The 15,144-nt window shown below is 42.7% G+C and overlaps 1 protein-coding gene across 1 annotated transcript in view; it reads right to left on the bottom strand.

The window, feature by feature from the left end:
* Rnf130 (ring finger protein 130) overlaps positions 1-269 on the bottom strand; it is a gene marked incomplete in the record, with an annotated part of 99,057 nt that extends 98,788 nt beyond the window's left edge. The window contains 1 exon segment of the mRNA XM_005376010.2: positions 1-269.
* Positions 270-15,144: the final 14,875 nt, after the last annotated feature.

The following is a 15,144-nucleotide window of genomic DNA, read 5'->3' as shown; positions in this document are numbered from 1 at the left end:
TCGCCGCCCTCACGTCCGCGGCCCGCCCACGGGTGCGCGCCCAGGCGCCGCTCAGAGAGGGCGACGTGTCAGGCCGCGTGCCTACGTCTCCTCAGGGCCGCCGTCTCCTCAGGAGCCCCGCAGAGCTGAGGGGCTGGACGTCTCCATTCCCTCAGTCCCGCTCGGCGGAGAGGCGCTGCCCGGGAGGACACAGTGGGGCATGGAAGGGCGGCTCGGCGAGCCTGAGGGAGGGGCGGAGGCGCACAAACGGGCGGGCGCCAGCTGCCGCCCACGGCGCGCACCCGCAGCCCCGCCCCTCCGTCTGGCTGGCTGCAGCGCGCAGGCCCAAGGCGTGGCCCCGCCCCCGCGCATGCACACGGGCGTCCTTGTGCTCCCGGCGAGCTCGAGGGCCGGGAAGACCGGTGGCGTGGGTGCCGGCCTCAGGTTCTGATCGTTCCTCAGGCGTGATAGTTAGCAAAACCTGGAGACTGGAGGCTTCCCAAGGGCCTGCGGAAATGTTTGACTCCAGAATAAGGAAGAAGCTAAAATTTTAAAGTCAGGCTTTAGTATTCTAATAAATTGGAAAATGCAGAAGAAATAGGTAGATTCGTAGATACATATGAATCACCAAGGACTACAGGCCAATCTCCGCAATGAACACAGAAGCAACAATCCTCATTAAAATACTGGCAAACAATGCAGCAAATCATCAAGAAGATTATACCCCCACAATCAAGTGAGACTCATCCCGGGGATGCAGGGATGGTTCAACATACTTAAATCAGTAAAAGTAAGACACCATATTAACAGAGCCAAGGAGAAAAATCACACGATCATCTCAATAGATGCAGAAAAAGCTTTTGACAGCACCTATTCATGATAAAACCCTACAGAAAATTGGAGTAGATGGTCTTTATCTCAATCTGGTAAAAACCATCTGTGACAAACCAACACCAAGATCATACTAAATGGACAAAAACTGAAAACTTTATCTCCAAAACCAGGAGCAAGACAAGTATGTCCACTGTCTCCACTCCTAGTCCACATAGTCCTGGAAACTTTAGCGAGAGCAAGTAGACCAGAGAAAGAAATAAAAGGATTTACCATAGGAAAGGAAGAAGTTATTTCCGGATGACATGATGCATTACATAGAAGACCCCAGAAATCCACCAAAAGACTTCTAGATTTAATAAGCAAACTTAGCAGTGTAGCTGGACACAAAGTCAACACTCAAAAGTCAATAGCACTTCTGTAAACGAATAACAAACTCACTGAGAGAGAAATTAAGGAACCAATACATTTCACAATAACATCCAAAAAAATGAAATACCTAGGAATCAATCTAACAAAGGCTGTAAAAGACCTCTATGTTGAAAACTACAGTACTCTGAAAAAGGAGATTGAAGAGGATATCAGGAAATTGATATTCCTTGCTCTTGGGTAGGGAGAACTAATGTAGTGAAAATGGCTATACTTCCAAAACTATTATAGACATTTAATGCAATTCCGATCAAAATTCCAACAGTGTGTCTCACAGAAATAGAGAAAACAATCCTACAATTCATTTGGAGCTAAAAAAGACCTAGAATAGCAAAGGCAAGTCTGGGCAACAAAGGCAAGGCAGGGGGCATCACAATCCCTGACTAAGAATTATACTATAAAGCTACTATGATAAAAATACTGTAGAACTGGCAAAACACAGACTTGGAGATGCAGGGAACAGACTAGAAGATGCAGAAACAACTCCAGACATACTCAGCCACCTTATCTTTGACAAAAGTCTCAAACACATTCACTGGAAGAAAGACAGCCTTTTTAATAAACGGTGCTGGAAAAACAGGCTTTGTACATGTGAAAGATTAAAATTGGACCCATATCTTTCCCCATGCACTGAACTAATTTTGAAATGGATCGAAGATCTAAATATTAAACAGAAGCAGTAAATCTGCTGGAAGATATAATAGGTAAAACTCTTGAAGACATTGGTGTAGGCAAAGACTTTATGACTAAAACCCTGATCACACAGGAACTATCACAAAGAATCAACAGCTGGGCTCTCATTTTATTAAAAAGATTTTGCAAAAAATAAAAAAAAAAGCTTTTGCACAGCAAGAGAAGCCACCAACAGAGTGAAGAGACAACCCACAATGTGGGAAGAAGTGTTTGCCAGCTGTTCCTTAGACAAAGGATTACTATCAAGAACATATAAAGGCCTCAAAAGAATCAAACCTCTCAAATTTAATGACCCAGTCCAAAAAAGTAGGCATCTGAGATGAATACATACTTCTTGGATGAAGAAATATAAACGGCAAGTAAATATATGAAAAAATGTTCAACATCACTTGTCATTTGAGAGATGCAAATTAAAACAACACTGAGATTCCATGTCACCTTGGAAAGAATGTTTTTATTATCAAGAAATCAACTAATAACAAATACTGGAGGGGCTGTGGATATAAAGGAGCCCTTCTCTACTCTTGGTGGGACTGTAGACTGGCACAATCACTGTGGAAATCAGTGTGGCAATTCCTCAAAAAACTAGGATTGGAGATGCTATTTGATCCAGCTATTCCCCTGCTGAGTATCTTCCCATAAGAATTAAAAACATCATACCACAGTGATATATGTGCACCCATGTTTATAGCAGCACAATTTGTAATAGCTAGATCTAGGAAACCACCATCAACTAAGGAATGGATAAAAAAGCTGTGGTTTTTTCATGCAATGGAGTACTACTCAGCCACAAAGAAGGACAAACTGGAGACTTCTATAAGTAAATGGATATGACCCAAGACTATACTCAGAAGTGAAATAAACCAGGCGCACATGTGGAAACATAATATTGTCTCTCTAGTGTGAAAAGCTGAAAGAGTAAATAAAATCCAAAATGTACAATAGGTATTGTAAATTGGGAAGAAACTGTTCCAAAAGAAAGAGCAACTGGGATGGGGGAAAGGAGAAAAGAAGGAAAGGAAAAGACAAAATATATATATATGATAGATAGTTATACTACTAATTTTTCTTAGTTCATTGAAAAGAAAGGTTTGTGATAATATTGTTTGGACAATTAAATGCCTATACCTTGGACTCTGAGTAACTAATTTGAAGATAAAAATACACAATGTATTGACCATGGTTACCTTCCTATCATCTTGTTTTGAAATTTCATTTTTTTCCTCTTTAAAATAAAAAAAGAATCAGGCTTTAAATTAAATGCCTATGGCATGTAACGTTTCTGCTGGTCAACTAGTACTCACCTGGATGACTTCACAGGGTGTGGGTGGGCATCCCCACAAGTGAATGTTGGGGCCTCATAGACTTGGAGCTGCAGGGGCCCCTGAGTGGTCGGCAAGAGGTTGTACAGAGGTGAAAGCATACAGGATTGCTGGATAAAAAGATTCTAAAGTTGCCCTTAAGTACTTGAGGGAAGGAGACTTTGGTTCCTGGACATATCCTCCCATACCAAAATCCATGAGTGCACCAGTATTTTATATAAAATAGTGCAGTATTTGCATATAACCTAGGCACATTCTTATGCATTGTTTAAATCATCTCTAGATTCAGTGGAAATCCTGTGTACATAGTTATTACACTTTTATCTTTTAGGGAACCATGACTGTGGGAAAGTCTGTACATATTAAGTATAGGCACAACCCTTTCCCCCCCCACCCTGTGAATTTCTAGACCTGTGGTTGATTGAATCTGCAGATGGGGAGCCCATGGGCATGAAGGGCTTAATTTTTTTTTTTTTTTTTTTTTTAAGATAGGGTCTCCCTGTGTAGTTCAGGCTGGCCTTGAATTTGCTTATGTAGCCCAGGCTAGCCTTGAACTCACAGCGATCCTCCTGCTTCAGCCTCCCTAGTGCTGGGATTATAGGCCTGCACTGACATACCCAGCTGAAGGGCTTACGATAGAGAGACTTACATCTCAAACACACATCATGCCAGTTAAAATGATGTATCCCTCTCAGGCATAATCTCAGGAGATGGATAAGTCTTATTTAAGATGTAGCTAAATCAGGAATTTATAGGATCACTGTGGGGAGGAGAGGTGGCATCTTCTGACCATGCAGGGCTGGGTCTTTTGCCTTCTGTATGGGGAGTGAGGCAGGATCAGCTTTGCCCAACCAAATGTACCAAGAATCTTGGATTGAGATAGCTTCCCAAAGGAAAACTGAGGCACTGTTTTTCAGAAAAAGGCAAGGATGCTGTGCTAGCTGAAATGCCGGGCATCCACTGCTGCCTCCTTAGCCACATCTTGACATTTTCCCCTCCAGGAGCCTACCTTTTACCCACACTGGCATCGTCCTTCTCCTAGACCATGCCCCCACCTGTTGGGACTTGCTTTTACCTCAAGGAAGTGAAGCTCCTGGACTAAAGCAACTAGGTCATTCTTGGGCCAGCACTTGAAGGGGACTCTGCACTCTCCTCTTCCAGCTGGGCCCCCACTCCCAAGGTAAGGAGTCCTTAAGACCAAGGTACCCATGCAGAGGCACCTGAGTCCCTGGAGTTCCCTGCTCAAACAGCATGGACCACTTTCTAGGACTACAGGAGGTTCTTCTGCAGTGGGGGCCTCCCTGCCCTGCCCCTCCCACCTGGCATGCTCTCGCCTGCCTCAGATGCTGATGCCCGTACTCCCTTCTCCTTGCAAGGGCCTTTTGAAGTGTGGGGTACCCATGGCCCGAGCATGAGAAGTAATTATAGAGGCCCCCATGCACCACCCTCTTAGTCCAAGTGGGGAGGAGGCAGCTGGCCACCTTTAAAGCTCTATTTCAGCCCTTCTGAATTTGTCAAGGAGAAAGTTGGTTCCAGGGCACCTTTAACACTTCCCTGGCACTTGCTGATCTTCACTTCAAGTAAGGTGAGACGCAGCCTTAATGGGCTGCAGCATCTAGGGCAGCGTTAACACCACCTTGTTTGGGGGAGTGTAATTGTCTTTAGTTTTATGGTGACTTTTCCTCTAGGGCAAGAGGGATTTCATTTATAATAGTGATATCAAGCTACCTTATTTAACAAAGGTGGTAAAATATACATAGAATTTAGCACCTTAGTCATTTTTAAGTACGTAGTTCAGTGGCGTGAAGTATGAGCAACATCACCCTTACTTATCTACAAAAATCTTTGCCTTGCAAAACTGAAGCTTTGTACTCGTTAAACAACTCCACTTCTCCTTACTCTCAACCCCTGACAATCACTCTTCTTTGTTTCTATGACTTCCACTGCTCTAGGCAGCTCATGTAAGTGCAATCACGCAGTTATTTGCCCTTTGTGAGTGGCCATTTCACTTGGTATAATATCTTCCAGGTTCGCCCATGCTACAGCGTGGGTCAGGATTTCCTCCTTTTTAAAACAAAGGCCGAATAGTTTCCACGCGCAGCACTTTTGCTTCCGCTCTTCTATGGATGGGTGCTGGGGTTGCTTCTACCTTTTGGCTGTTGCTGTTGCTGCTGCCGTGAACATGAGATGCACGGATCTGTCTCCAGGTCCCGGCCTTGAGTCCTTCTGTGCGTGTACTCAGAAGTCCAGTTGCCAGATACAATGGTAATTTATGTTTATATACTGTTTTTCATAGTAGCTACATCGTTTTACAATCCCACCAACTGCGAGCAGGGGTTTCAGTTTCTCTACCTCCCTGCCAACATCTGTTTGCTGTTTTTCGTGTAGCAGTGGCCGTCCTAATGCATGCACGGCGGCGTCTCCTGCAGTTTTGATTCTCATTCCCCTAGTACTTACTGATGCTGAGCATCTTTCTCTTGCTCCCTGGCCCTTTGTGAAATTTCTTTGGATAAAGCTACTTCTAACACACGTACTTAAGTTTTCTTGAAAGAGCGCTTTAATTAAAAGTACTAGGTAAATAAAAGCACAGGGGATGGGCGTGGCCCGCCTCCTGGAGGACACTGCTGAGACCTGCCTCAGGGAGCATGTGAGCCCCACTGGTCCAAGCAAGGCCTTGCTCTTATTTTATTATTGGCTTTCCTTTTTGTCACCTTTGCCTGAGCCCTAGACAACCATTCTCACGCATTTAGTGTGTCTTCTTTGGTTTGTGGTCTCGTAAGGTGTATGCTGTATAGCGTGCGTGTGCGTTTTTATTACTAAGCAGTGCTGAGTTGCAGGTGTCATTCCTATTTTCATGCTCTTCATCCAACAGTGTGCTTTAAAAACCCTTCTTTACATTTATTAATTTTCATATAGAATCATATCCGTAATGAAGTACAGAAGTCTTATGTGTATTCTCGTGATCTCTTCTCTCTCTCTCCTCCTTTCTGTCTTCCTCCTTATTTTTCAGAGTTGTTTGCCAGAATGCCATTGGCTCAAATCATTTATTCCAACTGTGTGTGTTCTGCCACCTTTTGTCCCTTTGGGGTCACTTTCCCTCTGTGAGATGAAAGTGATGGCCCCTTCCTGTCTCTCTCTGCCTCTCTCTGCCTGCCCCCCCTCCCCCTTATTCTCCCAGAGGCAGATGGGATGATGGGTGCCTGAAAGCTGTGGCTCCTATCAGTACCCCATTTCCTTGTGACTTGTTGCTGGAAGGACCAGCACGGGCCTGGGTGAGGACTGGAGTGCTGCCCTCCCACAGGCATCACCTGGGACAGGCCATCCTGAAGAGAGGGTGCTCAGGGCAGTCAACACCCTGTTTTTTGAACTGCGTGTGGTGGTGCATGCCTGTGATCCTAGTGCTTTGTGAGGCGGAGGCAGGAGGATTGCAAGTGTGAGCCCAGCCTGAGCAACTGCGTGACTCAGTAAGACCTGGCTCAAAATAAGAAATAAAAAAGAGCTGGGGATGTGGCTTTGGTTTTGATCCCTTTTACTGCCAAGGAAGTTAAGTTTGAACTATTTTGTGATATCTTAGTCTGTTTCTTATTTCCATAACAAAATAGCTGAGGCTGGGTGCTTTGGGAAGAAACAACTCAGTTCTGGAGTCCAAGAGCACTGTGCTGGATGTCCAGCAAGTGTGCCCTGGCTGTGTCAGGGGAAGTGGAAAGGGAAATGACCGCATGTGTGAGCAAGGAAGCAAGAGCCAGGGGAGTGACCGCGTTTGCTGTTTTCTAACTAACCCTTCTCTCAGGATCTCACTCACTCCTTTGAGAACAGATCTGCTGAGAGACCAGCATTGCCCCATCCTAAGGGGGACCTCAGTGACCTAATCTCCTTCCTCTAGGCCCCACCTTTTAGGGTCCTACCACCTCAGCTCTGGCACACTGGGGACACAGCTGTGGATTCCCTCTGGGGCACATGGTCAAGCCACACCTGCCATGGGGTGGGTAAGTGTTCCTGAAGGCCATGTGGTAAAGGCTTGGTCTTCAGTCTGTGGTGCCGTTGGGAGGGGACAGAACTCTAAGAGAGGTGGGTCTTTGGGGCATCCCTAGGAGGGGATATTGGGACACCAGCCCCTCCTTCTTCCTCCTCTCATTTGCATTCCAGCCACGAGGTGAGCAGTGCTGCCACGCACTGCCACTACGATGTCCTGTCTTACCAAGGGGTCCAGCACAAGGGATGACCAGCCATGGACTGAACCTTCCAAGACAGTGAGCCCAAACAAACTTCTTCTCTTTATGAACTGAGTATGTCATCTATCTGTTACACTAACAGAAAGCTGACTAACACAGTATCCAAGCCACAGCAATGATCCTTTTGGCTATGCTCTTATATTTTCATTTGGCTATGCTCTTACATTACCAAAATAATGAATGATTACTCTCTAAAATAATCTCATATCCCATTCATATTGCATTCTTATGCAAAAGTTCCCAAACATCTAAAAATGCCCTTCATTGTTTTTTTGGACTAGAATCCAATAAGGTTTCTGCATTTGGTTTGCTTACATCTTTTTCTACAAGTTCAGACTTTCAGGGTCCTGATCTAGCTCCAATAGCTTATCAGAAGTAAATAACTATCTTGAGATTTTAAACTTGCATCCTGTACTAGACTTGCACCACTCAAAATTTACCAAGAAATATATTGAGTTATGTAATTATCCTGTCAATAACATACATGTATTGTATTCTACTTCTGTGCAGACACTGAGATTATACCACACTTACTGTAACCTTCCTCATTTTCTGGTATGCCAGGAACCTCAAAAAATGGAAGTGGCCCAGGCTCCACTCACCTCTGAGTGGCCCTGCTGCAAGAAGGAAGCTGTCCTCCCTCCCATTTCTGGTGGGGTCCCAGTAAGGAAGCAGTGGTGGGGTATGGGGAGAGAGGTCTGCCAAGCTGGCAGTTCCCCTCAAGCCCAGAGCTCATGGACACATTGGAGGCTGTGGGCTTGGGGTCAGATGGAGTGACACCGTGAAAACTCCTATAAACAAAAGAGCGGAGACAGATAAAATGATTCAGATTTTGAACCTCATTATGTTACAAAGACCAGAATTTTTATTTAGTTTAGCTTTTTGCACTGCTAGGGATTGAACCCATGGGACCTGTACCACTGGGCTACATCCCCAACATTTTTTATTTTGAGACACACTGTCCCTAAATTGCCTGGACTGTCCTTGAAATTACAATCCTCCTGCCTCAGTCTTACAAGTAACTGGAATTACAGGGGTGCACGAGCACATTTGGTCGAGACAAGAATTTAATTCCCCTGAGGATCTTCTCACATACGGATTATTAGGCCTGTTTTGCATATGAGGAAACTGAAGCTCAGAGAAGTAACCTCTTTGCCTGGCTCAGGAGGAGTGAGTGAAGGCTCTGGGACCTGAACCCACGCTTTGCTGGCTGTAGGACACTCATTCACGCATTTCACTACCCTAGGTTGACCCTAGGCTTGGGATTCAGATAACTCCTGGATTTCCTTGCATCTGGCTAGTCCAGAAAGCCAGAGACCTGAGCTGAGTTCTCTCCAGGAATTCAAGTGGGTCCTGAGCTTGATCCCTCCCTTGAGATGCTGAGTAGGCATGAGCTGCCAGGGTGCCTTTTAGCAGAATCGAAGGCATTACTTTGTCTTTTATCGGGATTTGTTTGGTCAGAGTGATGAAACAGAGTGGGGGAACCTGGACAGGCCTGGGCCAGGCAGCCCTCACATCTGACTGCTGGCACACAGGCTGACCTGGAGTGGTCATCCCTGGCTCTTGAGGCCCTCCGCACCAGGGGACCTGTATTTGTGCACAGCAGGAGAGATAGACTTAGTCCAACATGGACAGAAAAAGATTCTTGGGGAAGGCTGCAGAACTGCTCATTCGGTTGAAGGGGAGGTGGTGGGACTGGGCTCAGAAAGAGCCTCGAGGCAGCTCTGCAGGTCTGGTAGCTTCGTTAGGGCAATCCTGTCCAGTTAAGTCTGCAAAGTCTTCCTTCAGGAAGAAAACATCTGACTGACCTGAGTTGAGTCTGGTGTCCACACTTGGCTATTAAAACATGGGGCACCTTTTCTGTCATCCTTGCCAGAGTGTATGTGATGCCAGTAGAATAGCCCCACAAAGGCCAGTGCTAAATGGCATGGGGCAAACAAGGGCAGCCTCCATCTGACACAGTGAAAGCCTGCAAAGGTCCCCTGGTCCCACTTCCTTCCCAGCTTTCTTCCAGAAGTAGAAGTGGGATCTGGGTCTCTCTCTTCAGACCTAACACCTGCTATGGTCTGGGTGTTTTTCATCCCCAAACTCATCTTAGAATTTAATTTCCAAAGTCATTTGTTAGTGGTATTTGGAGGTGGAGCCTTTGGGAGATGATTAAGATTAGATAAAGTCAACAGTGAGGCCCTGGTTGTGTTAGTAGCTTTATAAAAAGGATAGAGACCCAATCTAGTGCACTTGTTCTGTCTTGTCATGTGGTATCCTGTGCTACCTCAGGACTCTGTATAAAGTCCTCTTCATCAAGAGAGGCCCTCAAGATGTTGAGGGGATGTCAATACCATGCTCTTAGACTTCCCAGCTGCTAGATCCATGAGCTAAAATAACCTTTAATTTTCATAAATTTTCCAGTCTATGGTATTCAGCAGTAGTAACAGAAAACAAAGATTTTGTCCAGGTAGGGGACCTGGTTACTTCCAGGTCATTTGTGGGCAACTGAGAATCTGATATTAGAGGAGCAGCAGCTCTTCTATCACCAGCAGCCTGAAGATTAAGGAGAAGCAGAACAATGTGAGATACTACCCTCAAGCTGACACTGGTATCCAGACTGCTTTTAAACCAATATCCAATGCACAAAAGCCAAACAAACTATGTGCATAACGATGTTGATTGTGGCATTCACTACAGGGACAAAATTTTGAAATAAACTCATTTATGTTTTAGGCAAATTATGGTGCAACAAATTTGAGGATGATTATACAGCTATTAATATATCAAGGAAGCTGTAGCAATGTGAAGAATTCTTCTGACATTCTGTTGAGTGCAAAAGCAGAATGCAAAATAAATCTCTGGTTACCACATGCAGAATAAGTCCACATCTGTGAACAAGTACTGGAAGAGAATTAGCAAAATGGAAATAGTTGGGTTTATTTGGGAGGATTATAGGTGACTATTTTTAGTTTCCTTACTCTTTTTCTGTTTTAAAATGTGTTCTTTTTGCAATGATAAAAAACTATCTTCTGATGATTCATCAAGGGACACTGGGGAATCTACTACAAGTAGTCATATTTTGGTAGGAGGAACTGAAGGTTGGGAGACTGGTTCTGTTGGAGGCACTGAGGCTTGCAGAGTTGGGTAATGTTCCTCGGTCAAATGTTCCTTGGTAGACCTGGAATGGTCTGCTAAGCCTGTGAACCATGTGGTTTAAACAACAGATATTTCTTTCTCACAGTTCTGGAGTCTAGAAGTCCAAGACCCAAGTGCTGGCTGGTCTGGATTCTGGTGAGGGCTCCCTTCCGGGGTTGCAGTCAGCTGCCCTCCCATAGTGTCCTCATATGGCAGAACATGATGCCACATTTTCCCTTCTTATTAATCTTCATAACCTCACCTAGTCCTAATTATTTCCCAAATACCATCTGGGCATTAGGAATCTGGTAAATTTGGGAGTGGGGATGACACAACTTTGTCCACAGCACAGGCTGGAAACTTCCCTAACACTCTCCATCTAACGGACGACGCTATCTCTGCTTCTAGGAAAAACAAGACATAAATTTGTTTGATTGTATCCACTTTTGTAGTTTTTCTTAATTTATTTTTATTTTTACTGAAACAGAGTCTTGCTAAATTGTTAATTGTCACATTCAGGCTGGGTTTGAACTTGTGATCCTCCTGCCTCAGCCTCTCAGAGTTCTGGGATTACAGGTATATCCATCATGGCCAGCTGTGCATGTAGACTTGTAAAGATAACTCTGTTATTGCAGAACATGGGAGATGAATGCTGGAAATGTTCCTATGAAAAGATGCTGGAAATGTTCAAAAATTGTGCCAGGTCTGGAGGTAGACCTGAGTAGTAGAGTGCTTGCCTAACATATACAAAGCCCTGGATTGGATCTTAGCACTGAAAAACAAAATTGTGCCAGCTTGGATTTTAATGTCATTGTTAAAGGCTGGATGTCACTCCTGCCAATTATTTTTGCCTGAGGAGATGTTTAAAAAGTAGAGAATAGCAAGGTGTGGTGGTATACACTTGTAATCCCAGCTCTCTGGGAGGCTGAGACAGAAGGATTGCAAGTTCAAGACGAATATGGGCAATTTAGAAACTTAGCAATAACTTGTCTGAAAATTAGAATAAATGGACAAAAAAAACCCAAATAAGTAAATAAATAGGGTGGGGGTATAGCAAAGACACTGGGTATAGTCCCCAGTACTCTACCCACACCTACACATGGAACCTCCACACACAGATGTGGGGAATGCACTCCCCCAGTCAACCATGTGCTCTATGATGGGTAAGAATCTCCTAAGGAAGTCTGGTGGGTGAGGTGTCTAAATTTGCTCAGATGTATGAAAAAAATGCAGCCCCCCAAGTGACTGCTTCTATGGAAGATGAAGGCCAACACGGGGTTTTAAGAGATAACATGCCAGTCTAGGCAATAAAGTGGAAATAAGGTGGTCACTCCTGTTCCCATGCATAATTCTACTTTATAGCGTGTGAAAGTAAAACTTTAAGATTTCTGTATGAACATGCACATGTCCATCAATCTACTCATTCATTTCCATGAAGCAACAGTTGTATGCATGAGGAATACATTAGCAAACAATCAAAAGATCTGCACCTCCAGGTTTATTCCCACCCCTACAAGGTTCTGCTCAGTGCCATTGGAGGAAAGCTCCACTGTTGGCATATCTTGCCCTTGCTCCTGCCCACACAGGATCATGAGGATGGAAATTATATACTTGGGATATTGGAGAAGCAAGGGCCAAGGACCCCAGGCCTGGGAAGACTTTCCTTAGACACTGAGCCAGCCTTCTGCCTCCTTCCTGCACTTCTTTATTTACCCATCTTGTGAAAAATTTGTTGTTGTTTGCATCTGAATGCAGCCGTACCTGATATAAGTAGAAGAAAGGGGAGATTCATGAAGCCTGGCTTCTGGTGTCTTCTTGTCCTGTTATTTCCCCCATAGTATTTATTTTAAAAGATCCTACAGAAAGGATCTGGGCTTGGGTTAGCTACACTTAAGAGTACATCACTGAAAAAGCAAATAGTAACTGAAGAGATCTCCATAGCTGTAACAAAATCTTTCCTGTACACACAAACCTCAATGTGGAGCATCAATAGGAAGGAAATCAAAAGTCAAACAGTTGAATTAAATGTTATGATAAAAGAGGAGACAGGAAAAAGAATAGTAAGGTCCTTGGTGAGCTCAAAGATGATATAACAAAATATAATGGACTTAATAAGCAAAATGATCAGTAAGCTTACAGAAGATACTAATAAAAACCTAGCAGAGCTAAATGAACTAAAACAAAAAATTAATGACCAGTTTAGCAAAGAAATGGAATAGATGAAAAGGTACCAAATAGAAAACTGGGCGATTAAGAAAATTGTGGGCAGCAGAAGTGACCAATGTGAGAACAGACTGTCAGAACTAGAAGATAAGGTTGATGCCAGTGACCATCTAAATACCATATTTAGAGGTATTTTAAAAGCAGCAAAAGAACATGAAAAATGGATCCAAAAGCTGCTGTGTGACACAGAGAAGATTAACCTATGATGAATTGGAAGTGGTAAAAAATTAAAAGACAGTACATATAGCATAAAAACATATTTACAGAAATAATAGCAGGAAAATTTCCAAATATGGGGAAAATTTTAACATGCAGTTAATGAGGCACATAGAACTCCAAATAGCCATGATTGGAAAAGAACTTTCCAACACAAGTCACAGTGAAAATGATAGAAGTCTGTCACAAGGACAAAATCATAAAGACCATTAGAGAAAAGTGAGAACTCACTTATGAAGCTAGAGCCATTAGAATTACAGCAGACTTCTCAGCACAAATCTTTAAGGCTAGAAGAGCTTGGAGTGAAATGTTTCAAGCCCTAAAAGAAAACAATTTCTAACCCAGAATAATATATCTTACAAAAATATATTTGAAAATTTATGGAGAAATAAGGTATTTCCATAGCAAAGAGAACCTGAAGAAATTTATGAGCACCAAACTAGACTTCCAAAAAAATTTTCAAGGATATCCTAGGAAGAGACAGTGAAGCAAACCATGGCAAAAGGTCTAATGAAACAAATACAGCAGATAGGGTGAGCAGTTCAGCAGAAAGGGGAAAAAGGAGGAATTAGCAAGAGCAAAATAATGCAGTGACAGGAATGTCAGTAAGTTTTAGTAAAAACTCTCAATGTGAATGGCTTCAGTTCCCCAATCACGAGACACTGATTGTCAGAATGGATAAAGAAAAAAAAAACCCAAATATATACTGTATACAAAAAACATAGTCAGTCCAAAAAATTCATAGACTGAAAATCAAAGGATGGAAAGCAATATTCCACGCATTGGAACCTGAAAGCAAGTAGCAGTACCACTAATTCACACAAAAGATCACAGAAGTTATGATAAACATCAACACAATTGTAGTGAGGATCTTAGTACCCCATTATCACAAATAGATTGACTAGACAAAAAAATCAGCAAAGAAATATCAGAGTTGAAACAAATCTTTAAACAAATCAAGCTAATGGATATCTAAAGTGTTTCACCCAACAACAGACAGACACTTTTCAGCAGCACATGGAACTTTCTCTGAAAGTGACCACAAACTGGCCAATAAAGCATGCTAAGTAAGTGCAAAATAAATGAAATTATGCCACTCATATTAAAGATCACAGCACAATAAAACTAGACATCAGTGACAAAAAAAACCACAGAAATCATGCAAAAATATGGAAATTAAACAATACACTTCTGAATAATTAATGGTCACAGAAGAAATCAAGGAAGAAATTAGTTCCTAGAATCAAATGATAATGGCAGTACAACATACCAGTGAAAGAAGTTCTAACAGGAAAGCTTATAGCTATGAATATCCAATCAGAAAAACAGAATGAACCCAAATAAATAACTTAATGATGCACCTCAAGTTCCTAGAAAAACAAGAACAACCCAAATGCAAAGGGAGTACAAGGAAGGTAATTATAAAGGTTAGAGCAGACATTAATGAAATTGATACTAAAATATATTATGAAAGATCAATGAATTGAGCTGTTTCTTTGAGAGAATAGACAAACCATTACCTATTTTTACCAAAAAAGGGAAAGTAGTGACCCAGTGCAAGTAGGAATGAAAAAGGTGAAATCAGAACTGACATCAAAATTCAGATTATTGGTAACTACTTTGAAAAGCTGTACTCTAGTAAATTGGAGAATTCACATATGAATTACCAAAACTTAACCAAGAAGATATAAAAACATTGACTAATCCAATAACAGGCAATGAAATTGAAGTTGTAATTAAAAATCTACCAACTAAGAAAAGCCCAGGACCCAATAGATTCACCCCTGAATTCTACAAGAATTTCAGGCAAGATCTAATGTCAGGACTGCTCAAACACTTTAATGAAATTGAAAGGGAAGGAGTACTCTCAAAGTTATTTCTCAAAGCTAGCATTACATTGATTTCAAAACCAGACAAGGACTCAACTGATAAGGAAAACTACAGGCCGATCTCTTTAATGAAGAGAGACGCAAAAATTCTCAACAAGATGCTGGCCAACAGAATACAACAGATCATGAGAAAGATCATACATCATGACCAAACAGGCTTCATCCCAGGTATGCAAGATTGTTCAACATATGCAAATCAGTAAATGT

Source organism: Chinchilla lanigera, unplaced genomic scaffold (genome assembly GCF_000276665.1).
Source record: "Chinchilla lanigera isolate Chin_1 unplaced genomic scaffold, ChiLan1.0 scaffold00007, whole genome shotgun sequence".
In the NCBI taxonomy this organism is placed as follows: domain Eukaryota; kingdom Metazoa; phylum Chordata; class Mammalia; order Rodentia; family Chinchillidae; genus Chinchilla; species Chinchilla lanigera.
Note: the sequence above shows the minus strand (reverse complement) of the source record. Positions and strands in the feature narration are given on the sequence as shown.